Source organism: Vicugna pacos, chromosome 22 (assembly GCF_048564905.1).
Source record: "Vicugna pacos chromosome 22, VicPac4, whole genome shotgun sequence".
Classification (NCBI taxonomy): domain Eukaryota; kingdom Metazoa; phylum Chordata; class Mammalia; order Artiodactyla; family Camelidae; genus Vicugna; species Vicugna pacos.
The window spans coordinates 15,779,686-15,806,823 of record NC_133008.1 but is presented as its reverse complement, the minus strand read 5'-3'; the positions used below and the strand labels follow the sequence as shown (position 1 = coordinate 15,806,823).

Here is a 27,138-nt window from a genome sequence, read left to right as displayed (position 1 = left end):
TGTAGTTAAAGTATTTCATCTTCAGAATTTCACAAGACCTCCTAGTCATCACAAGAATTTTTAATCATAGGTTAATTTGAAAAGCATAATAAGCAAAGATAAGAAACAAAATGATTGAGATTATATTAATCATTTGAGCTCCCTATTTGAGTCATGTGATGGTTTTTTTTAGAAAAATGTGGAAAATTAAAACATTGAGATGTATCTGCAGATAAATTGGTATTGGCTGTTTGAGAGTAGACACTTGGATATATAATAGGCATTCTAGAAACGCTTGTTGACTCACCAACTGATTGACTGATATAATCTACCCTAATTGTCAATCTGAAATAGTTGACCAGTAGTGCAGTACATGATGACTTTTACAAACCCTGATAATAATTAGAATGTGTTAAAAGTAACAAAGCTCTGAATAGCTATTAGTATTAGGTGTATTCTTTCCCTTAGAAATGACAGAATTTTCTTTTCTTAAACATTTAAAGTCAATGTAGTTCTGTAGTTCTAAAACTGGGCTGAGGCAACTGTATTAACTTTAGCAAACTCAACTTGGGACCTATGAGATATTTAAAATATTTAAAGACAGCAACATCTGCTTAAATAATTATGATTAAGTTGTTTGGGCCTAATTACTTAATACATGCAGCTGTTACATAATTCTTTTACCCTAGGGCACCATGAAAATACCCTGAGACACCAAGGACTCTGTAAACAGAGAGTGCCTGGGGACTTCTGATAAAAACGAATTATCAAAATATGAGTATATGGTCCATATCAGGAAAGTCAAGACTGAAATTCACTCATCATCATTAAAACATATGAAATACTATGAAAATAAATACATGAACCTCACTTTAGTAGCATAATGGTGGTTAATTTACAGAATACAAGTAATAATTCCTAATACGTTGATTGCAGAAGCTCCAACTTAGGTCAGCGCTTTAGGGTTCATAGTACAGTTGGCCCTTCAACAGTGAGAGTGATAGAGGCACACTCTCTGGCAGTGGAACACATGGCTGTAACTTTGCAGTTGACCCTCTGTATGGTGGTTCCACATCTGCTGATTTAGCCAAATGGGAATTGTGCAGCACTTGTAGTACGTATTCATTGGGAAAAAATCCGCATATAAGTGGGGCCACGTGGTTCCAACCCCATGTTGTTCAAATGTCAACTGTACCTTGGCCAACAGAGAGAATGTTAACAAAGGTCATTATGTTCCCACATACCTGTATACGCCTATTTATCTCGTTACATAGATAATGCCAGTTACAACAATACTGGATGATATTTACCAGTTGGCTGAATGTTTCCACTACTCTGTGGACAAGGCACTGGATGAAAGGTCTTACCTTGTGGTGGATTGTCTAAATAGCATCCAAACATACAAACATACATACATATATACCTATATCATGCCCCAAGGGGATTCATAATTGAAGGCTGAATCCCAGCCACAGATGGGATTTGATAATCTTTGAATGATAGTTAAGGATAGTTAGTTAATGCTTCAGTTTTCTTAATAAAAAAAAATTTGGTATATCTATTTCAAATCTTTAGATGTTTAAAAAAAATATTACATACTAAACTTTTTAATACATACACCATGGTCCTGATTTTAATTTAGAATAATTTTACTACTTTCGTTTTGAAATGAGAGGGTCAACCAGTGTTGCCCCCACACCTCAACAAAAACAAGTTCACATAGAGATACAATGTTCAGTTGAAATACCAATATGAGCTATATATAAGATTTAAAATTTGATAGTACCACATTAAAAAATAAGTAAAAAGAAATAAAATGAAATTAATTTGTGTAATACATTTTATTAAACTTAATATCCCTAAAATATTATCCACATGTAACAAAAATTATTTGTAAGGTATTTTAGATGTTTACTTTCGTACTGAGTCTCGTACTAGTCTGAAATCTAGTGTGTTTTTTTTTTTTTCCATTCAGTGCACCTCATTTTGGACTAGCCACACTTTATATTTTTTAAACATTTTTTTTGAGTTACAGTCATTTTACAATGTTGTGTCAAATTCCAGTGTAGAGCACAATTTTTCAGTTATACATGAACATACATATATTCATTGTCACATTTTTTTTGCTATGAGCTACCACAAGATCTTGTATATATTTCCCTGTGCTATACAGTATAATCTTGTTTATGTATTCTACATATGCCTGTCAGTATCTACAAATTTTGAACTCCCAGTCTATCCCTTCCCACCCTCCTCCCCCTTGGCAACCACAAGTTTGCATTCTATTTCTATGAGTCTGTTTCTGTTTTGTATTTATGTTCTTTTTTTTTTTAGATTCCACATATGAGCGATCTCATATGGTATTTTTCTTTCTCTTTCTGGCTTACTTCACTTAGAATGACATTCTCCACGGACATCCATGCTGCTGCAAATGGCATTATGTTTTCATTTTTATGGCTGAATAGTATTCCACTGTATAAATATACCACATCTTCTTTGTGCAGTCATCTGTTGATAGACATTTAGGCTGTTTCCATGTCTTGGCTATTGTAAATAGTGCTGCTATGAGCATTGGGGTGCAGGTGTCTTTTTGAAGTAGGGTTCCTTCTGGATATATGCCGAGGAGTGGGATTACAGGGTCATATGGTAAGTCTATTCCTGGACTAGCCACACTTTAAATGCTTAATGGCTACCTTATTGGACAACACTGGAGCAGACTGTCTTATTGTAGGATCACCTGTTGTTGCTTATTAAAAATCCGGATTCCTTAATCTTACCTGACACTTATTGAATCAGAACCTCTGATGGAGGGTCTTATGATCTGAAATTTAGAAATTTTTCCAGCTGACTCTTCTGCATGTTAACATTTAAGAATCATTTTACTTCTAAGAGTGGTGAACAATTAATCCCTTCCCACCTTCTCTCTCTCTCTCTTTCACTCACATACACACACACACACACACACACACATGCACACACACACACAGAGTGTTAATCTCAGTTAATTACTGACTTTCTGGAAGAGGGAGTAAATTCTCTTTCTTCCATTTCCCCTTTCCCAAGTATATGGTGTTGGAAAAAAATGTGTGTTTTCCACAATGATTAGAAAAGACAACAAGTAACGTGACTCTTTATAAATAAAAGGAATGCTACCAAAATATTAATATCTTAGGTCAGTCTGAATACTGAATAATTTGTGAGTCCATTTTATATTTTCAAAATGTAAATCCATATACTTTTGGATATAAGAACACATGAGAGTCATTAGGTAACTCCACTGGACTGCTTTTATATGCTAACTCTAAAGAATTCAGGTATAAGAGAACAGGCATAGCCCAGTGCTGGCTCAGACCCTGGGGTTGGGTATCAGATAGATCTGGGTTCAAGATCCAGCTCCATGGTGTGTCCTTGGACACTAGGTTTACTATTCCCACGCCTAGGTGTTCTCGTTCGTGAAATGAGAGTGGTGAGTGTTCCCATATCATCGGTATGGTTGTAACAATTGCATGGGATAAAATGAAGATCTGCACAGTACTTAACATGCTATGATTCTTCTGTGGTTAGCACACCATCCTTTTTGGGTTTTGCCAGCTAATGAGAGAATAAACCCTAATGCTCCTCATGCATGTATTTATTTTTGGAAATATACTTCTTGGCAGAAATAATTCGCTTATTTTTATTCAAAGCGTTCAAATTCTGAGAATGTCTGCTAGACAAGAGCCACATTTTGGCCATGATCAGCTGCCACTAATCTTGAAGCTGGGCATTTCTGTTCGAGTCAGTGGCGGGCTACTCAATTGGATGTACCAGGAACACAGATAATTTACCAGGCACAATTTATTAGATTCTCCCCCCGCCTCTGTTTTTTAAGAGCCAAAACATTTTCAGTCAATTTTATGCTTTACGGTTGAGTAGACATTACTCAGTACTTCCTGGATGAGTTTGGGACAGTCAGGGAATTGGTAAAGATGTGACCATAACGTTTTTTTTCCCTCACAGAGATCATTGATCATCACATCCCCCGAAGTGTCAGGTGTTCATGACAGTTAAAGAAAAGAGTAAAAACATTAAATGTCTCAAAAGGAACATTCCATCCCTTTTCTAGAGGCCAGTGACTTTTTACACACTTCCTTTTGGTGAAGCAAATACCAACTGAAATTCTTGTGTTAAACGTGTTTACTTTTGCACCCAAAACAGTAATGCAGACAGTGTGTCTCAATTAAAAAGGACCCTGGAGCAAAAATGTGTTACAGTCAGGGGTAGAAGCAGAGTGTGTCATTATCTCGTAGGCACAGCAGTCAAGATAATGAACAGCTAAGGAGACTGGACAATGCAAGGTGAAGTATGACTTGTCATGGAACTGTCAATAGACTCTGAGCTCCCTTTCCATTAGAAGGTGCCATTGAATTGCAGGGAGGTTTTGAGCAGCTGGAGGGAAAAAGAGCTAAAATAAACGTGGCTTGAGAGTTCTTAGTAATTTTAAGCCTAATTTAATATTTTGCCATTATTACTGGAAGCCTTAAATCAATGATTTCATTGTTTAATTCCTTTTACTCTGGGAGCTGATGGTCTGGGTTTGTCCTCTATTGCCTTGACCTTGAAACAGAAATTCCTCAAGGATTTTTTTTTTTTCCTTTGAGGGGATTTGTTTTCCTGTTGTTCTTCTTTAGTATGGAGTGTAAGATTCAAATAAGATTTGGAACTCTAACACTGCCGAGAGGCATTAGGATACTTTATAAGTTATAATGAGAGATGGACTGAAGATGTGTTGGTTTTGCATAAACGTGGATTGCTGCTGAGCTGAGTTCAAGTGTAAGCACCCCCCCGTGGATAAAAGCTAGATAACAGACCCCCAAAAAAATCATAAAAAAGAATCAGGTTGGACTTCAGATGAAAACTTCACTAATATTCTAAATCCTAGAAGATATACTGAAAATAAATCTGGATCTGATGATGAAAGAGATCAAGGAATAGTAGGTATAACTATCTTGGGTTCATTAATGCATTCATTCAACATGTATCGGATACCCACTTCATGCCAGGTGTTGTTCTAGGTCCTGGGGACAGGGGACTGACAGGCAAGGTCTCTGCTCTGATGTAGGGAGACAGATAAGAGATGAATAAACAAACGAACAGGACGACTGCCTATCGCAGTGAGTGAGAGGAGGAAAACAGGACCAGGGGTTGTGGGAGAGCCACTGGGGGTCCTGGGCAGGTGCTCATTAACGACCTCTCTGAAGATAACATCTCTTCAATCCAGAGGGAGAGCAGCTAGAAGAAGGGAGATCTAAGTATAAGCAGAGGAAGTATGCAGGAAGCAGCTAACATCTTTCTGGCTTCCTCTTCAGTGCTTAAGTTCGCCCTTTTTCCCCTGAACAATCAGAGTCTCTCTCAGGCATGGATGTTGAGATCTTTCTGGTAAGTCTAGTAGGTTTCCTTCCCAAATCGTGTAGAAATGTCCAAATTGGTAGACACATTGTAAATTGTTGGAAGGTAGCTCAGGGCTTTTTCACTCCCTTTAGTCCTCGTACAAGAATCTCTCTGCTCTCATAATATTAGGTAGCCTGGAGTCTGTTCCTAAACTCACCTTTTGACTCTCCAGAGATAAACCTTGTATCTGAACAGATTCTCTGTATCCCTAGTGCTCAGTGCCAGGCCCAGAGTAGGTACACTGTAAATATTTTCTGCATAAAAGAAAGGATGGGAAAGAAAGTCTCAAAAAGTCAAGCTGTTAATCAGGTTCTCATGAATAGTTCCTGAATATACTTCCAGGAATGTGCCAAGTTCAAGGTCTAGGAACAATTTCAAAAAGAGCATAGAAATGTAAAATATTCTGGATCTCACCTTTGGAGAACTCTTACTGATCGGGAGTGACATGTGTACATTTGATTTCTGTCTTTTTTCCCTAAGTTCTCCAGTTGAATCTTATCAGTAAGCAGTTTTGGGGTGCTGTTTAGGGAGGTAGGTGGGGGAGAAACTAAGATTTACCTTTTCCAAGACTTTCTTGACTTTTGTTGTTTTTTTTTTTACTAATTTACTCCCTTAGTAAGTGGTATATTTGAAGTGGAGCCAACAATCAAGATTATTCTTACTGTATTTAAGACATCAAAAACAAACTTAAGGTTACCAAAGGGGAAAGGTTGGGGAGGGATAAAGTAGGAGTTTGGGATTAGCAGATACAAACTACTGTATACAAAATAGATAAACAACAAGGTCCTACTGAATAGCACAGGGAGTTATATTTAATACTTTGTAATAACCTATAATGAAAAAGAATATGAACAAGAATTATATATATATATGTATAACTGAATCACTAGGCTGCATGTCAGTAACTAACCCAACTTTGTAAATCAACTATACTTCCATTAAGAAAAAGAATACAGCAGATAAAGGCAGATTTACTGTTTAAATTCAAAATTCAGAAGGCAAATGGAGCAAAATACAGGTCTTCTCTTTTGAAATATGTACAAAATCTGACCATCTGTACCAGCTCCCAGTCTTAACAATGAAATCAGTTACACCAATTGAAACATATTTACTAGTGTCTATATTCACATCCCAAAAGCTTTGGATAGTTAGGGTTTTAGATTAGAATTCAACTTTTTCCCCCCATTAAATGTCAGCCGGGCGAGTTGCATTAATGACGGCGGTTATGTTTGAATGTAAATGGGGGACATCTGGCGATATCAGGAGATCAAACGCTGGGAGTCTGCAGGGTGACTCTCATCTGTTTGTCACCCAGCAGGTGTAATGGATGGCAGGCATGTGGGCTCTTTGCCCAAGTGAACGTACAGACCTAATATATCGAGGGGAGAAGTTTCCTGTGCAATTTTAAAGCATCCATCGCAGCTCAGGAGAGGTATATGGGGAGGGGCGGGGTGGCAGTGGGGGAGGCGTGGGGTGGATATTTTCCACTGCGCCAATTGCTTTAGTAAAATCGCCGCTTTCTAGCCTACAGGCATTTCCCTTGTCCCGTTTCAACAAACTTCCACCAGCCCAATTTGTTATTCAAAAATTTATGGAAAATGTATGTTAAAGTGAAAAGGGTACATTGTGCAGAAAAGAGAAGCAGCTTGTAAGCATATCATTATGTGTGAGCCATGGGGCCCGCAGATGGCACTTGTGCTCAGAAGCGAGAGTGGTGCCAAAAGCTAAACTCTAAATACATTGAAATCACATATCTTTACTTAAAAATGGAGTATTTTGGAAGGAAAAGCAGATGATATTTAAGTACACAAGGGGTATTCTTTTGTTCCTCATAGAATAGAGCCCTTTACCAAAGTCGTTGCCTTCTAAGTGTGCAGTAAGCCTTTGATTCCTCAAATTCCCCAGAGGATTTAGTGGAGGTGCATGACTCAGTTCTTAATAGGATTAGCCATTGAGGTAGTACCTTGCTAGGAGAGCGACCCTTCAAGTCTCCTTGCAGTTATTGAAAATTAAAGGATTTGTTTTGATTACTGTGTTCAATGCTAACAGCAAACCTTTGTTTTGCACATTAGAAATAGTAGCAAAAAAATTATCATGACATACGGGCTTCTTATTTTAATTGAAAATAAATTTAGTTCTTACACTGTGCCAATCTTTAATTAATTAGGGGGAGGGTAATGACAGAGATGAAGGCATTGGTTTGCTACTTAATATAATGATTTTCTGGGACCATATTTTTTTTTAATATAGTAATCATGCTGATTTCTTATTGGGAGTGTGGTTATATTTATTTTTCAGGGAGAATTTTTATCTTAAAGGATACAGTTCATGCTGGTGGGATGAACATGGGAAGGAGATAACCAGTTCATTTTTATTTCTTCTTCAGGAAGAGCAGCATTATTTCCACTAGCACCTTATACAATGAGTGTTTTAGCTCTGAAATTAATTGGAATTGAGGTAGCCTTAATTTTTATCAATGCCATTAGATCTGACAGCAGTGTGATTAAAATAGGCATTATTTGTATTAAAAATTTAGAACATAGCCTTTTATTTTAATATTCTAACAGCTTCATCTGTTTAGTGATTGTACTTTTAGAAAATCCCAAAATAAAATTATATGTATATGACATTTGGAATATGGGATCTTTAGTTTTCAAAATATTGCCAACACATGTTACTTCCACATTTCTCCACCTCCTTTTCCCTTTCTTATTCTGAAATATTGAACACAGAGTAAATCCCTTCCAATTCAGTTGACCTATAATAAGTCGATGTGCATGTGTGATTGAGAGAAAATGTGTGTGTGTGTGTGCTGAGTAGTGTGACTGAAGGGGATAAATATGAATTATTTTTTTTAAGGAAATACAATTTCATTATTTTCAGCCAATTACAGAGAAGACATAGTGATGGCTGATAAAGTAAGAGAAGTCCCACTGGTGCTTATTCTTAATGCAAAGATATGAATCAATTATGATTTGTAGTAAATTGACCATTTCAAATTGAGTGCCAATAAAGCAAACTTAAAGGTGCTTCAAAAGATTTTGTACACAGACTAGATAACTGTATTGAATCTATTAATTTTTCTGTGAAAAATTTCCTACTGTGAAAAAGTGCTGTAGACCAGCCCTGGTCAGTGTTCCTGTATTTGGAAACCAAATTCCTTATAAACCGAATGCCCTAAACTTTCTTCCATCGGCTTCTTTTGTAGTTTGATAGCATTTGGTGGAATGCTGTGGCTGTTTGTATCCTCCAGTTATTCCATACTCCAGGTCATGCTCTCTCCAAGGTTGACTATGCATTGACGTAAAGTTTTAGGTGGTTGGTTCACTTGATAACTTGTTCTCTTGCTCTCTTGAATAACCTTCCCTGGGTGGTGAAAGTGTAGGAAAGAAGTTCAGGCGTCTCTGCATCAGGGGATTAATACGATGAACAATTAAGTTACTCTTTGAGGCTGTTGTGGGAGATAGTTGAGGGGGTCAGATGAACAATTAAAGAGTTTGCTGATAGACTGGGGTCAGATATGATGATTACTAAACTATGATCGTGACTGAGCACTCTGGGAAATGGGTTAAAAAGAGATGGCTACCGTACACAGAATTCAAAACTCTTTTAATGATTTTGAAAGCATTCTTTTATTCCATGGGTTAGCTCTCCATCTATCCATATTTAAAAAGACATGATGATAATTTTGTAAATCTGTTTATATGTTTCAATGCAAATCCAATGCCCCAGAATGTTTCACTGTAACTCAATCTCAAGCAATGTCTTTTGGCAAGGTTTTTTTTTTTTTTTTTCCTTCAAGATTTCAAAATTTCTCCAAAGGACCCATGTCCGTTCCTCAAAGTAAAGGAAATGAATCATCAGGGGTTACACAGAGACCTGCAGGTTTCTTCTTGAGCCAGTTTGTCTTTGAAAATGGTATATGGTAAATTATATATTGTATCCTAATGCTATTCAGCAAGTAAACAGTCTTTATGTGATGGAGTACTGTTTTAATTGTCCTCTGAGCCTCCGTGTAAATGCTATTTTACATACTTTGGCAAAAACGAACGAACCTCAACTATCTATAAATTAATTATAATTACTGTCTGACTTAATGATTTCTTTTGCATTCCTTTTTAGATTTATCCCTCTGAAGCAAACATTATTCTAGGCTGCGATGCACGATTATTAGTTCAAGTTAGAGTGATTCTGTATAAAATGGGCCTCATATTTATTCATTCAAAAATAAGCAGGAAGAGAGTGAATATTTTATAAATCTCCAGGAATTTCTCTGTCAGATAAGCCTTAAGCAAAATAAGATTCGACCCTTTCAAAATTGCCTAATGAATTGGTATTACGTGGCATGTCTTTTCCACTTCTGTCGATTTTTTTTCCCACTTTTATTGAAATCTTTGAACATAAGCTTTGGATCCCAGATTCTGTATTTGAACGTCGAAAATATGATTGTGTTTTGATTGGTTTGGTGCATCTCTATGATAGGAACCACGTACTCTGAGCAAAATTATGCTCGAATTTGACAGGCTATTGTGGAAATCTCTCTGTGGGAGCGAAGATGATTTACATTAATTGAAGTGTTATCCTAAAGAGTGAAAATTCAGAGATTCCATATAATGAGAAAACGAGGCTTATTTGCCCACATGTTTTAGAGGGAATAAAATACAAAAGTAGAAAGATGCTGTTTTACGTTTATTGTAAGCATACCTTGTCGATACGTGCGATGTCGGTCAGAGGCACCAAAGAGTGTGCTCTGCTAATTATCTCTAACATATACTTGACAGTTCTGTAATCTGTTTGTCACAGCCGCAGTGGGCCTTCAGATCCTCTGGGAGGCTTCAGGGACCTCCGGATGTTTTGAAATGTTTTCTCGGGGCTCTGTCCTCCTCAGATCCAGCCTAGCTAGCTTGGGGATATCAATGCATTTCAAATAGCATATGTGATGAGGTTGCTCTCTTTGCTCCACTGTACAAATTTGCCATTAAAAGCAAATAAAATATGAGCTCCTCCTCCCTCCCCTGTAGACAGAGGAGCATGCCCACCACCCCAGGGGTACTTTCTGCACCACAGATTGACCTCATGCTCTCCTTTGGCTAAGAGAAGTGAGATGCATTGGACAGCCATCACTTCACTGGAGAGATTTCTTTGCACAAAGCAGCGTTATATTTTCCTTGTTTGTATCTAATAGCTTTGCCTTTCTGTGACTTTCGATGTGTCTTTCTGATGCATAGGACTAGATGGCAACATTTCAGGGCTTGGCTTGCAGCTCCCACTTCAATGCTCCTCCCTCAGGTTCTGCCCCAGGTCCTTAAACAGCTTTAGTGCCTGCCCATAAACACTCAGATGCAGATACAAAGATCTGATTTCCTTCTTAACTACTATCATCTTCTGAGGGAAGGCTGTCCCATAGAAATGTAATGCAAACCCCATGTTATTTTAAAATTTCTAATAGGCACATTGAAAAATAATGGAAAGAAGGTGGTAAAATTAATCACGTTAATTCATATATGATATCAAGCATTATCTTTTCAATGTGTAACCGGTACAAAAAAATGTTATCAAGCTAGTTTACATTTTTTTATACTGAGCCTGTGAAATCGTGTGTGCATTTTACAGCATGTGTCACTGCAGACTAGCCACATTGTAAGTGCTCTGTAGCCAGTAAATAGCCCTGTGTGGCTGGTGGCTCCTCTGTTGGACAGCATAGATCTTGAGCTTGAATTAGTATCTGATATGTGATCTATTAAATGTTTATCAAATAAACAGGAGAATGGTACTAGCTGGTGGGTCTTAGTATATCCAGATCAATTAACAATTGTCTGCATCATAAAATTTATTTCATTGCAAGTCCAAATGCCTCATTATCAAATTTCCATGCTAAATGAGTAGAAAGATCTTTTCTTTGGACTTGGAATATTTCTTTTTCAAGTAAGGCTCTGGTCTCTAAACATTTATAGGAATAGTAGAATGCAAAATGTCTTGAGAACTCTGAAATTCACTTGTTTGACCGCATCATTTCATTTTCTTCTGCTGTGTGGAATGAAACCCACATACTCATATTTTTATGTCTCTGAAACCTTTATTTTTATGCATTAGAAAGAAGTCAATTAATTTGCATTTACTAATCTCCCACTCCTTGCACTGTAATATCATTCTCTTTATATCTAAAGGGAAAATTGCTCATATTTCTTTTCAGCCTATAAACTTAATTTCCGTTAAGAAAACTGGTAGTTTGAATGAAGATAACATCTTGCAAATTTTACTTCTATTCTCTGACTTTCTGTGAATTTGTCTAGATCATTTGGTTTTGTGGCACTTGTGTAAAATATGTACTCTGATATTTATTTAACTTTTCTGATTTATATGTTTAATGATGGAAAAATCTATCTCAAAGATGCAAATTGAGGCATCCCTAAATGACTCCCCAAATGTCAATGATATTTAATTAATTTAAATTGCTTGTTTTGTAATACTTTTAAAAAGAATATTTAGATTTCTCAAATTTCCTATAAACATTAAATGAAAAGTTAAAATAATTTGATTGAATCAGCCATGGACCCAGATGACCTGCGATCAGTAATCTAGAAAGTACATTTCTTTTAGAGAAAAGGGTTTGGAATAAAAAGAGATGGATGGCATTGTCCTATTTATGCACAATTTTGTGAATTCCATATGAATTTATTTATAGAGGGATGGCTAGAATGGTGTTAAACCCACATGGAAGCAGCAGTTATCACTGGCTGATGTGCTTTTGAATGACTTTTACTGTCTTTGTTTATTTAACTGTACCTCTTTTTATAATTATACTATAAAGGAATTTTCAACAATAAATTTGAAAACATAGATTTCAATGTAGTTACATAAAATCCCATATGTAAAATCTTAACAGAAATTTAAATTTTGAAAAAAAATAAAGTTTAGTTGTAGTATAATTAATAAGGTATTTAATTTTAATCAATATATATTATCTGATGTGTCAACGCAGATGAAAACCTAATAAATAACATTTGGTAAATGCATTGCCTTAAAGCATGCATTGTTTGTTACTGAATATTTGATGAGTGAAATATACTGGTCAAAAAATCATTTCCATTTATCCAATTGACAGATTTTTATAATGCCTATTGTAAAATACGGGCTGTATTTGATACTTCAGAAAGCAGATTTTTATGTAATTCTACGTCACTAATAAAAAAGTACTAATAGCTAACATTTACTATGTACCAGTCATTGAGTGAGTTATCTATGTAATCCTGACAACAACCCCATAAGTCAGATATTGTTATCAGCCCTGTTTTACCCGGGAGGAGTTTAAGGAATATAGGGGATTAAGATTTGCCTTGGAACTCATGGTTATTAGATGTTTGTATCACATGCTAAACCCAAGCAGTTTAACGGTAAAGCCTGGTGATTTCATCATTGCGCCGTGTTGAATTGAATATGCCATGCACACTGACCATGACTATTTTTATTCTACATTGTAGCAGAAGGCTTTTAAATTTGTAATTAACATGATCTGAAATAACAAAGCCAGTAACATATCTCTTGCCTAAAATTAACAGCCGTCTTAGTATCATAGGGAATTCCTAACTTATCTTTAAAATAAATTTGTGATCTAGCTGAGGCAGATAGCTGACTCCTGCAGGCTTATCCAACAGGTCTGAAGATGAAGGTCAGTGACTGGCCCAAGGCTGTGCCACTGTTTGCTGGGCAGGCGCACAAGCTCTGTGTGCTTCTACCATTGAGGCTGCTTCTTATGATTTGGTACTATTCCTAATTATAAAAGTTGTTTTTAGATTCAACCCATTCGTGAATCTTCCTTAAAATATTCTTGCAATTTGATTTAGTAATAAAATTGTTAAATTGTGGCTCTTATTAGCATTAAAAACTAAAATTCAAGAGAGATTAAAGGATCAGAACCGCACAAGTGAGTAAACAGACTTCATTATAAGGACACCTAATTATTACAAGGTAGGATATAATTAACTGCTAAAGTTGTAGCTATAAAGACAATGAAGGCCGCAGAGTTTCTAAGGAGGAAATCAGAGCACCATATTGCTTTGCTGGGCTCTGATTGCCAGGTTGAAAACTTGAGAAGAATAAAACAAAATGAAAACAAAGCAAGTTTACCCAAGGTCTTAAAATTCTGTCCACTCTTGTCAATTGGTCTTTTAAAGATGCGTAGTCTTGATCAGACAATTCTGCTTCTGTCATTTCCTTATAATCTGATTATCAAGGTACCAAAATAAGCATGATAGCTGAGCAAAGACAGCAAAAATTGTGATTAAGGTTTGTTGTCTGCCTGCTGCATTCTTGAAACATTGTCTTTCCGTCTTATTCAATTTCATGTGAGTAGGATTTTGCCCTCTGCCTCCATTTTGCAGATAAATAGACTGAGGCTCGGGCGGTCTGAGGAATCTTGTCTGAGGTTATACTTACTAGTGAGAGGGACACAATTCAAACTCAGGTCTGCTGTGATTTAAATTCCATCCTCTCCAGGGCTTTGTGGCAAGCCCTCTTCCTGTCTGGAAGATCAGGCAGCTAGCACCCAATATTTATTCCATATTACCAGGAGTCTTGGTGGAGGGCTGAAAGGCTTTCAGAAGAGTTAGAGAAGGTAGTGCCAGCAGTCTGAAAATACCACTTGCCCTGGGGAGGAAGGTGACTAGGAGTGTGGTATTTGGCAGTGGTCACTTCTGGGCACTGGCGATGGGTTCAGCCAGACTGGCCCCTCTCTCACTCACCTGCATTACCTAGAACCCTGCCTGGGACATGCTGATGGTGGAGGAGCTCCTTTTCATGGGTAGAGGTCAATTTCTAGTGTTCAGGAGGAAAATGATTCGAACTAAGCTGGGAAATTAGAACCACTTGATTTTACCTGTTGTCACTCTTTGTTGCCATCTCTTTCCAGTTTTTGCATTGTTTGTGAAATCCCTTTGCAAACTGAAGACATCTCCCAGTGTCTCCATCACTGCCCCAGTTCTCCTGGCCAGGGGGGAGTCATTAGGAAATGAGCCCCAAATCTCTGTTGATGATTTCAGACATGTGGCCTTGGAAGGACGGTAACCACAATGACAACACTGACAACTGACAAATACTGTAGGGGTCTGTGTCCCAGGCACCGTACTAGGAGCTTTGATGGATTTTGGAGTTTCATCTTCAAAACATTTCTGTGAAATAGGTGCTATTATGTCCTAATTTTTAGGTTATGCAAGCTTAGGTTATTTGCACAGAACAAGTTGTGTCAGAGTCAGGGGACTCCCCAGTATATAATACACTCCCATATCCTATTGACTGTGGCACAAACTAGCAATTATTTGAATTTAAAAGTTGGCAAAATAATGTTCAAATGGTATGGATGAGCAAGTAATACATTTCAAAATGAAACATTTGTAAATGTGAAGAGCAGACTTAAATTCTGTATGTTGCCAGAAAGATGCATTTATTTTTTTTTTTAACTGAGATATAGTCAGTTTACAATGTTGTGTCAATTTCTGGTATGCAGCACAATGCTTCAGTCGTATATGGACATACATATATTCATTTTCATATTCTTTTTCACCATAAGCTACTACAGACATTAAATATAGTTCCCTGTGCTATACAGTATAGACTTGTTTATCTATTTTATATATATTAGTCAGTATCTACAAATCTCAAACTCCCGGTTTATCCCTTCCCACCCACTTCCCCCATGGTAACCATAAGTTTGTTTTCTATGTCTGTGAGTCTGTTTCTGTTTTGTAAATAAGTTCATTTGTCTATTTTTTAGGTTCTATGTATAAGTGATATCATGTGGTATTAGTCTTTCTCCTTCTGGCTTACTTCACTTAGAATGACATTCTCCAGGGCCATCCACGTTGGTGCAAGTGGCATTATTTTATCATTTTTTATGGCTGAGTAGTATCGCATTGTATAAATATACCACAGCTTCTTTATACAATCATCTGTCAATGGACATTTAGGTTGCTTCCATGTCTTGGCTATTGTAAATAGTGCTCTTATGAACATTGGGGTGCATGTATCTTTTCAAATTAGAGTTTTCTTTGGAATATATACCCAGGAGTGGGATAGCTGGATCATATGGTAACTCTATTTTTAGCCTCATTGTAGTTTTGATTTGCATTTCTCTGATAATTAGTGATATTGAGCATTTTTTCATGTGCCTATTGGCCATTCATATGTCTTCATTGGAGAATTGCTTGTTTAGGTATTCTGCCCATTTTTGGATTGGGTTATTTGTTTTTTTTCTTACTAAGTCATATGAGCTGTTTATATATTCTGGAAATCAAGCCCTTATCAGTCTCATCTTTTGCAAATATTTTCTGCCATTCTGTAGGTTGTTGTTTTGCTTATGGTTTCCCTTTCTATGCAAAAGCGTGTATGTTTAATTAGGTCCCATTTGTTTATTGTTACTTTTATTTCTATTGCTTGGGCAGACTGCTCTAGGAAAACATTGCCAAGATGTATGTGAGATAATGTTTTGCCTATGCTTTCTTCTAGGAGATTTATTATATCTTATCTTATGTTTAAGTCTTTAAGCCATTTTGAGTTTATTTTTGTGTGTGATGTGAGGGAGTATTCTAACTTCATTGATTTACATGCTGCTATCCAGTTTGCCCAACACCATTTGCTGAAGAGACTGTCTTTATTCCATTGTATGTTCTTGCCTCCTTTGTCAAAGATTAATTGAACAAAAGTTAGTGAGTTATTTCTGGGCTCTCTTTTCTGTTCCATTGATCCATATGTCTGCTTTTGTGCCAAAGCTATGCTGTTTTGATGACTGTAGCTCTGTAGTATTGTCTGAAGTCTGGGAGGGTTATTTCTCCAGCTTCATTCTTTTCCTTCAGTAATGCTTTGGCAATTCTGGGTCTTTTGTGATTCCATATAAATTTTAGTATGATTTGTTCTATTTCTGTGAAAAATGTCCTGGGTAATTTGATAGGGATTGCATTAAACCTGTAGATTGCCTTGGGCAGTATGGTCATTTTAAAAATATTGATTCTTCTAATCCAGGAGCATAGGATGTCTTTCCATTTTTTAAATCTTCTTTCATTTCCTCAATCAGTGTTTTGTAGTTGTCCACGTATAATTCTTTCACATTCTTGGTTAGATTTATTCCTAGGTATTTTATTACTTTGGGTGCTATTTTAAAAGGGATTGTTTCTTTACTTTCTTTTCCTGTTGATTTATTAGTGTAAAGAAATGCAACTGATTTTTATACATTAATCTTGTATCCTGCTACCTTGCCGAATTCTTTTATTAGCTCTAGTAGTTTTTGTCTGGAGCTTTTAGGGTCTTCTGTGTGTCGTATCATGTTATCTGCATATAGTGACAATTTTTACCTCTTCTTTTCCAATTTGGATCCCTTTTATTTCTTTTTCTTCCCTGATTGCTGTGGCTAGGACTTCTAAGACTATGTTGAATAGTAATGGTGAGAATGGGCAACCTTGTCTTGTCTCAATTTTAGTGGGGAGGTTTTCAGTTTTTCACCATTGAGTACTCTGCTGGCTGTAGGTTTGTCATACATAGCTTTTATTATGTTGAAATATGTTCCCTCTATACCCACTTCGTTAAGGGTTTTTATCATAAATAGGTGTTGAATTTTGTTAAATGCTTTTTCTGCATCTACTGAGATAACCATATGGTTTTTGTCCTTTCTTTTGTGGATGTAGTGTATCACATTGATTTGCATATGCTGAACCACTCTTGTGTTCCTGGGATGAACCCAACTATATTATGATCTATTATCTTTTTTATGTGCTGTTCGATTCTGCTTGATAATATTTTGTTGAGGATTTTTGCACCTATGTTCATCAGTGATATTGGCCTGTAGTTTTCTTTTTTGGTAGTGTCTTTGTCTGGTTTTGGTATCAGGGTGATCAGTTTGGGAGTACTCCCTCCTTTTCAATCTTCTGGAAGAGTTTGAGAAGGACCAGTATGAGTTCTTCTTTGTATGCTTGGTAGAATTCCCCAGTGAAGCCACCCGATCCTGGACTTTTGTTTGTAGGGAGGTTTTTTATTGCTAATTCTATTTCATTTCTAGTGATTGATTTGTTCAAGTGATCAGTTTCTTCTTGATTCAGTCTTGGTGGACTGTAAGTTTCCAGAAACTTGTCCATTTTTTCTAGGTTATCCATTTTGTTTCCATATAGTTGTTTGTAGTATTCTTGTATGATATTTTATATTTCTGTGGTATTGGTTGTAATTTCTCCATTTTCCTTTCTTATTTTGTTTATTTATGTCTCTATTTCTTCATGAGCTTGCCCATAGGTTTGTCAAATTTTATTTATTCTTTCTATTGTATCATTTAGTTTCTCTGTTGCCTTATTAATTTTCTGTCTGGAAGATCTGTCCAGTGATGTTCATGGGGTGTTAAAGTCTCCTACTATGATTGTGTTCCCATTAATTTCTCCCTTTATATCTGTTAATATTTGCTTTATATATTTAGGTGCTTCTATATTGGGTGCATATATGTTAACAACTGTAATATTCTCATGTTGTATTGCTCCTTTAATCATTATATAACGTCCTTCTTTATCTTCCTTCTTATTTTTGTAGAGAAGTCAGCTGAAAGCCTTATGAGGGTTCCCTTGTATCTAACTCTTTGTTTTTCTCTTGCTGCCTTTAGAATCATTTCTTTATCCTTAACCCTGGCCATCCTGATTATAATGTCTTGGTGTGCATCTGTTTGGGTTCTTCTTGTTTGGGACCCTCTGTGTTTCCTGTACTTGGATATCTGATTCCTTCTTAGGTTTGGGAAGTTTTCAGCCATGATTGCTTCAAATACCTTTTCAATCCCCTTTGCTCTTCTTCTTTTGGGACCCCTATTGTGCATTGGTTGGCACATTTTATATTATCCCAAGGTCCCTTATATTGTTTTCATTGGTTTTTATTTGATTTTCTCTCAGCTGTTCTGATTGAGTGACTTCTGTTGTCCTGTCTTCTAAGTCACTTATTTATTCCTCTGTATTATCTACCCTACTTTTTACAGCCTTTAGCTCAGCTCTTATCTCAGCAAATGAGTTTTCCAGTTTTAACTGACTCCTCTTTATACTTTCAGTTTCCTTTTTGACATATTCTCTGTCTCTATTCATAATCTCTTTTAGTTCCTTCAATACTTTGATCACTCCTTTTTTGAAATCATGATCCGGTAGACTATCAAGATACATTTCATTGATTGCTCTTTCAGGGGATTGTCTTCTTTTAATTGGGAGTGGTTCCTCTGCTTCTTCATTTTACTTATATTTCTCTGGCACTATGGATTATGGAGTAGTATCAGTTACCTACTGTGGTCCTGAAGGGGTTTAGTTATTTATTTATCTAAACCGGATATGGAAATAAAACTAAAAAAATTTTTTTTAAAGAAGAAAAAGAGATTTGAAAACAGTATAATCAATAACAGAAGAACAAACCAAAGAGAAAAATCAAATTGAGAGAAATTTTAAAAAATTTAAAAGAAAAATGATTTGAAAACAGGATAATTAACAGAACAAAACATGATCAAAGAGACAAATTTTTAAAAATTAATAAAAAATTTAAAGAAAATTTTAAAAGGGATTAAAAAATTAAAGAGAAGAAAAGAAAAAGGTGGATGTGTTCCCGAGGAGACTATGCACTCTGAATAATTTTGTTGAGAGGTCCTTCTTAAGTATGGGTGGTTGCCAAGTCTTCCTTCCATGCCTTTTGTCTGTTATCCTTTGGCTGCGGGTGTGGCCAGTGTTGTGGTGACCAGAGCCTGCCCTGGCCATGCAGCGGGGCCTCCTTTTCATTCTGTGGTTGCCGCTGCTCCTGCTCTCACCCTGCCATGCGAACTCCGCTCGCTGGTTCCTGAGGCCCTCTGGTCGCGCCCCTGTCTGTGCTGCTCCTAGTAGGCGCGGAGGTCGCGCCCTCTCTGCACACAGTCTCGGTGCAGCCTTGCGCGGCAGGCGGGTGTTCGCGCCCCCTCCCAGCGCTGCGTCTCTACGTCACGCTTGCACGTCCGGTCCCTCCCTAGTTGAGCGCCGCTCTCCACAGTGCGTCAGGTGCGCGCTCTGAGAAAATGGCCACACCGGCTGTCACCCAGGTTCTGTGCCACAGCTCCGCTCCTTGTTCGTTTGTCTCAGAGGCTTGAGTTCACAGAGGCACCAGGGAGAACGGTCCCTCAGCCTGGGGCTGGCGCAGCAGAGAATATGGTAAATATGGCGGCTGTGGCTGCGCCCAGCCTCTCCTCCCCTGAGGTCCCGCCAATAATGGTTCCTCAGATCTGAGGAGACAAAGGCTGCGGCGCCCCTCCCCCCGGGGCACACTAGCAGTGTTGCTTGAGTGTTTTTCGTTGCATTTTGTGGGGGACCCACGTTGTTCTGCTCTGTGTCCCCTCACAGCCACGGTGCGCAGCCCCCCTGCAGTCCCCTGGGGCTGCCTCAGTGCAGCCGCCTCCGCCCTCCGCCCTGCTCGGCGGCCTGTCCCGGCCCCAGCTGTCGGCTCACATCTCGGGCTGGGTGTCGCAGGGACCCTCGGTGCCCTTTTAACTTAGTTCTGTCTCTCAAGGGCCACGCTGTACAGATCCGAACGTCGGAGGCTCCCCCTCCGTCCCGCTGGCCTCTCCGCAGGGAGGGGAGACCCAGCCAGCGAGCGCCGATCCTCCTCTGCCACTCCCTCCCCGCGGGACCGGTCCTGCACTTCTTTGCTTTTTCTTCTTTCTGTTTGCCTTTTCTCCTATCAGATTTATGGCGAACTTAGTCTTTTGAAGAGGGCAATGTTCTGTCAAGGTTCAGCGGGTGTTGGGAGTGGCTGGGTGGGTCCCTGGATGTCAGTCTTGGTGTATTCGTGGGAGAGGGCGAGCTCCCAGCGTCCTCCACTCCGCCGTCTTGGCCCTTCATATATTTTATGCCATATTCTACATTCCTCTATTGAAAGATATTCCAAAGGAGAAGGTATGCAAGTAAGCCAATGTGACTCCCAATTCCAGCTTCCCTCCGTTTTGAAGATATATGGTATTTATTTGCATTTTTATTTGTTTTTGTTTTAGGTGTTCATTTGAATCTTACCTATTTTCTTTGTTTCTGTCTTCTTTTTTAACAGTTACACCCAGCTCTTTATTCCCTACGCGGTCTGGGGCTTGCTTCGTCACTTGGCTTTGCTGTGGAGCACGCCTGTCCCGCTCACTGAATTGCACGTGGAAGATCCACCCTTCCGGTGAGTGGCCTCATAGCTACAGTTCTGTGTTTTGCTCGGCCTCAAGTCGTGTTTGCATTGTTGACTGAAGTGCTTTCATACAGTGTGCCAAATAGGGCTCTTCCAGCTCCGTGAAGGAAAGCTTGCTTTTTTTTTTCTTTTCCCTTTCTTCTTTATGAACCAAAGTAATTTGTACTGTCATTTTCTGTCTCTGAAATCTGCAGTTGTCTCTCCCCCTCCCAACCCAATAGAATGACTTTACAGCTTCTTATTTACATGGGTGGATCCCCCTCCAGACCCCTACTCCTCATCCCCTGGACTCTCTGAATCATTTGTCTACTACGCTCTTGGTGTTTGAAATGTACAAAATGTACATACGGAAATCAAAGGTGACAGTTGTGACTAGCTGGACCACATTGTCCTGTGCAAAGACCTTTTGGATGGAAAAACTTGGCCCCCTTGACCTTTTTAACGTTGTTAATCTATGTAGGGAAAAAAGAAAAAAGGAAGCCAGTACGTCTTTCTAATGCTCCTAGTAAAATCCTTTTTGCGTTTATTGTCCCTGAACTGGCATCCTTAGTATATTTCCACAGCATCTAGCATCATATTTTGAACATCTCCTTAAGGCTTTCTTGGGCCTCCTACCTTCATTTTTCTCTAGTGTTCAGCTTTTTTTGATCTTGCTTTTTATATTTTTACAAGTCAGTTCCTACTAAGATGGCTCACTTTTGGATGGGGCAGTTAGAGGGTTTTATGGGGACAGTTAATGCATCATGCAATTCTAATTTGGAGACGGGGGACATCTGACTTAGCAAAAACATCAGTTACAGAATGATTTCAGTAATTTGAGTATATAGAGAGGTTTTATGGCCAAGGATAAAGTATGAAAAGAAATATAGTAGATATTTGTAAGGGATCCGATGGATAAATAGAAAAAATATCTGGATTAAATTCTTTTTTCTTTTTCTCTGTTTTTTTTTATTATTGCTTGCAAGCGATTTCAGTGAAAATGAGGCAATGAGTAAAGGGTAGGTCTCATGTGGCTGGGGGAGTGAGAATGGGTTTGAGGGAGGGATGATGATGTAAATGCCTCCGTGAAGGAGGTGTGTGTAATACAGTCATCAGACAGCCCGGTTGAAACAGTCCGTTTAGGAAATACTTACGGAGTGGATAATATAATGCCTGAATCAGAATCTCATGCAGCTGTAGTGACAATTAAAGCAGATGATGCAATAAGGTACTTACCCTGGTAGCTGAACACGTAGTTGGGGATAAATGAATGTTACCAGCAGTTTTAACTCCATTTTGCTGGCAAAGAAACTGAAGTCCAAGCGGCTTGCTTGAAATGGACCTTTCTACTACTGCTGCTTTTCCACATCGTTCTTATGTTCTCATATATTTTCTTGGGTGTATGGTCTGAGTGGGGACAGTCCTCCATCAGAGTATTAGTGGTTTCTTTTTGGATTGTACTGTGCTTTCATTCTGGGAAAGGCATTAAATTCAGTAATGCTCAGCCAACACCCTAACTTTCTCTGGAGCATAGTTGTTCCTAGTGTCTTGGAGGTCAGATCCAAACTGGGTTGTACGAGGAAATCTTGCTTTTAGTTAGAGCACATCTCTGACTTTAAAGTTGCTTGCACACAGATCGGGGGCCATCCCCTCCCAGATCATCTCCTGGTTCCACTTCCTGTCTTGGAAGCTTGGGTTCATCCTTGCTTCTGTTTTTAAGCAAGGGTCACCTAATGCTCAGGAAATCCATTATACATGTTGTTGACAAAAGTTGACAAACTTTGGAAGAAACAGAAGGGCATATAATCAAACTATAGTTTCCGTCCTGTCCCATCCTAGCCCATCTGTCCTTACCCAGAGCAAGTACCAGATGAGAGCGCTGCAGAGTTAGAGGAGGTGAGTTTGGTGGGACAGGACCTGCAAGAATGGAGCCTGCTTGGGAGGATGAGATCTGTGCTTAGGATTCCCAGAGGATTTTCCTGACCACGTTAGATCCAGCAGTTGTCCCCTGTTTTTCTTGTCCATCATCCTAATCTTATCATTTAATCTTTTGATTAGGTTTTCTGAAAAAGATGGATCTTTGGGACATGGAGGTCAGGGAAACAGGCGGGATAATGAGGAAGAGCATGTAGGTGTGGGGAGAGATAGACAAGGCTCCATGGTCTTAGGAATTTCCTTGACAATGAAGCAAATCTCAGAATCTTGGGGATCTGTCTAACGTGCTGGCCTGAAAATTCATTATGTATTCTCAATGCTCTCGTTAGGTTTTGCCATCATTCTGTTAGGGAGTGCAGTGCTTTGATGATTTACTATTGCAACCAGCAGTGCTTTGAATGTTGGCTGAATAATAAGCCAGTCAGTGAGGCGGGGCTTGGTTTGCAGGAAACTACTACTTAAAATAATAACTGTAAGGAGGGCTTCGTGCTAACCGTCAGCACTGTATTTCTATAGTCTATTCAACCTGTTGTCAAGAGATACCTACCTACTTGGAAAAGGACTTTGCAAGGTCTCTGCCCTCTGCTGTTCATTCAGAGCATCATTTGCAGCCCCAAGACAATAAATGAGGGTAGCTTCCCCACGTTTTATAAACATATGCTGGGGTTTGCCCAGGTTTTCAGTTTCCTTCTAGGCCACCTCTAGCTTTTTTCTTTTCACTTAGGTTTATGTTTGAAGTTTCAAATGCTACTCTCTTGTTCGTAAGAGACAGTATCATAAAGTGTACAGCTTCTCCGGCCAGGGATCCACCTTAAGCTTTTCTGTGTGGTTCCTTTGGCTTAACTGGTAGTACGTGTAATGGTTTTTACTCCACGGTGGACTCATAGGAAACACTAGATTTAACTGTAGATTCTCATAATTCTAAGGCAGTCGTATCTGCTTTCAACCGGACGAGGATGGAATGCAAGAAATGATCTTGTCATCATATGCTTTGGGGCTATTTTTCACTATTTTAAAAATGAAGATAAAAGAGAAAGAAAATTTTAAATCATAGAAAAAAAAAAACACCCTGATACTTTGAAAGATTGCCTTTGATAAAGGCTAAACAGAATCAATGTTTCTTATATTATTAAAATGAAACCCCGCTTTAGGTAGGAATTTTGGGAAAGTCAACAGACCTACATGAAGGCTATGTTTGCAGCAACACATCCTGCAGTGGGTGATGTGTGGATTTATTCCCTATCAGTAGAATGCAAGTGAGACATTTTTTCACTTTCTTTCCCATTTCAAGAGTTCATAATAATCAGTATGTGCTGAATATGTAAGTGACCAAGTCTCTTTAAAAAGAAAAAAAAAAAAGATTAACACATTTTTTTCTCTAGTTTAAAATCCACTTCTATGCAAGAACTGAAATTATTAGCACCATTTCAAAAGTATTACACTGAGCTCTTTTTTCCCTTTTCTTTTTTTGCCAACAGAGAAACACCCTTTCATACTCAACATCTAACCTTTAAGATGAGTGCATTTTGAGATTTTTTTTTTGCCTACATTACATGCCTGAGTTGCTGCTTAACATTGTGAGATTTACAACAGGTTTTCTTTAAATATTTCACATTGTCTCGCATAAAGTCTTGCAATATTACACATTTCACAAAATATTTTCTTGAACATTTTAAGAATAAAACAGAACTTACATAACCGGAACTAATATATGATACACATAGTTACTAAATGTATACCATATCCCCCATTTTAAAAGGTTTTTTCTTTAACATAAATTATTTTATTTAACATATAAACAAAGCCCTCTTTAATCCTAATAACTGAAGCCCCAAGAGGTTACATATCTTGCTCAAGTTCGCATAGTTAAGAGGGAGAAGAATGAAGTTTTTTGGTCTAAACTGTTTCTCCAGATACTGTTCCACTGAGTGAGTATGTTTTGAGCAGTAAAAATATGGGATCTAGAGAAAGGCATGTGTTTTATTATGAAGAATATGATCTGACAAGCTATGATCTAGAAAATTAATTACATAACTTTCTAAAGGATGGATTGTTTTGTAAACGTCCCCTGTTGTCACTTATGCTGAAACGAGACAAGTGTGCTTATTTTTTTTCCAACCATCACCGGATGCAGATTTTGGTGTTCAAATCCCTGAATATATAAATCAGTGAGATGTTTGTAATACAAACTAAGAAAAGTAATTATAAGATGCTTTTTACGTTTTTAAGCAGTTCATTGGGAAAATTGAGAAGGAGGGAATATCTTTGAATGACTTAGTTTACTATTACAAAACAGTTACAAAAAGAAGAAAAGTATTCTGTAGCTGTTTGTTGTATCGTTAAAACTGCAAACCAGGATGAACAAACAGACAGAATTTGGGTGACACCAGGCAGTTTAACAAGGTGTTGAGTAAATAGAGGACAATTAAGTAAATGAATCCAATTTGACTGGAAAACTAAAAGATAAAAATATATTGTTAAAAGATCAATTTAGTATAAATTAAATATCATCCCACATAACATAAATTATAAATCAAAAGGTTACAGTTAAGGTCTTTAAATGGATATTTGCTTGTGTGTGTGTGTGTGTTGTGTTCGTGCATATCACACCGAGGTCCATAAAAAAAATGGGTTACAAAAGTAGGCATCTTAAGAAAGGACTTAAGAATATAGAATCACATTCATAAAAGAGTTAAATGTCAAGAACATAGGGGAAATTAATAAATACTCTTGGTTCTCCTTCTTTGTGGTCGTCGTGTTCTATAAAGTTGCCTGGAACACTGAGTTAACAAATGCTGAAGCATTGCTCCTAGTGGGAGTAGAAGATTAGGGAAGTGTAGCACTGTGGTCGCCACGTTTTTGTCAGCCAGTCAACAGATCAATACATCACCTTGTTGATGTGTGTTTCTGTTTAAAGGCTTCTTATTTAATATGTACTGTTGACTGTTAACAGTGAACTCACAGAAGACAGCAGCGTAACTCGCACCTGAGCAAAGCTTACCGAGGGCACGAATTTCCCCCATAAGTCACATTGCACTTAAGCTCACTAGTCAGCCCTGCAGTGCCACGCTTCAGGGTCACTTTTACATAGCAAACTCACCAACAAAATGTACAAAAAAATGTGAAAAACCGGGCACTAAGTAGACAATGAAAAGGACACTTACGATCTGAGTGCAGAAACAGTTCATTGTTACCAGCATCGCAGCTGGAAGCCCTGGCAGCAGGTGACTCGAAGTTTTCCCTGCTCTGTACGTGACTATGAAAGTGCCAAGAGGCTTGATTCTAGAGTTACAAATATCTTTAGTTCCTCTGTAAAACAGAGAAACCAAAAGTGGATAAACCTATGTTCAGTAATTAATGTTTCAGTATTTTATCTTATTTGGAAATGATCTAGTTACTCAGTGAATATTCATCACTGAATTTCTCTCACTACAGACGGTCCCCGACTCAGGATGGTTTGACTGAAGATTTCTTTCAATTTTATGATGGTGCAAAGGAGATACACGTTTAGTAGAAACCATTCTTCGAATTTTGAATTTTGAGCTTTTTTCGGGTACATGACTCTCTCATGAGGCTGGGTAGTGGCCATGAGCCCCAGCTCCCAGTCAGCCATGTGATCATGAAAGTAAACTGTCAATACAACCATTCTGTTTTTCACTTTCAATACAGTTCTCAGTAGAGTCCATGAGGTGTCCAACTCTTTCTTACAAGCTTTGTGTTCGGTGATTTTGCCCAACTGTAGGCTGATGTAAGTGTTCTGAACACCTTTAAGGTAGGCTAAGCTAAGCTATGATGTTTGGTAGGTTAGATGTATTAAGTGCATTTTCAACTTTCATATTTTCAACTTACAATGGGTTTATTGGACTATTATCCCATCTTAAGTCAAGGAAGGTGAATGCAACATTAAGGTTTCAATTTACCAAAAAGATCTTGGAAACTATTTTAAATAGACATGCCATAAAGCATAATTATCGTTGAAAAGGTCATTTATAAACATTGATCTTACTTGCATCTATTTATTTATTCATAAAAATTATGTTTAGATTACTAATGAAAATTTCATGAGACATTAGACAGCTAACCATCGTCTTAAGTTATCTTTCTTGCCGAAGGATTCTGTAAGAGAGATAACCTGTGCTTACTTGAATTTTAGTAAACCTAGGTAGAATAGAAGTATTATGTTTAATATTGATAACACTGAAAACACACCTGTTTTCACTGAAACCAACAAACTTAAACTAGCTTTTATTTATTGAAGATTATCCTAGATCATGTGAACTTCAAAAACAGTTTGGTTAGTTTCTGTATTTCTGAGAATATACTTGATTTATATAAATGGCTGTTTGTCTTTGAGACAATTAAGTAGAGCCCTTTATGAACTGATTCTGGTAATATCATCTGGAGGTAGGAAAACGTATATACATATATACGTAGGCATATATAAACTTACTGATGTCTTAGAGTTTTCATTTTTAAATTTTAGCCATAAGACAAGGAAGATAACGCGAAAGTCACTAGTTTATAAAGAAACAGTTGAATCCGAATTGCATTTCTGGCGTATAGAATAAGTTAATGTTACCTTCTCAGATGGCTATAGCTTTTACTAATATTTGTGGAGAAGACTTTAAAGAT

The 27,138-nt window shown here is 37.8% G+C and overlaps 1 protein-coding gene across 2 annotated transcripts in view; it reads left to right on the top strand.

Annotated features, from left to right (window-relative positions):
- The window catches only part of LOC140688427 (teneurin-2-like), a 595,904-nt gene that overhangs the window by 143,789 nt on the left and 424,977 nt on the right, over positions 1–27,138 (top strand). The window contains exons 1-2 of one of the 2 annotated variants that reach the window (XM_072947266.1): positions 19,431–19,580; positions 20,470–20,583. The gene's annotated coding sequence lies outside the window, so the exon portion shown is untranslated. Of the gene's footprint in view, positions 1–19,430; positions 19,581–20,469; positions 20,584–27,138 lie in introns of those variants that run through there. The other variant, XM_072947267.1, reaches the window with a different exon arrangement.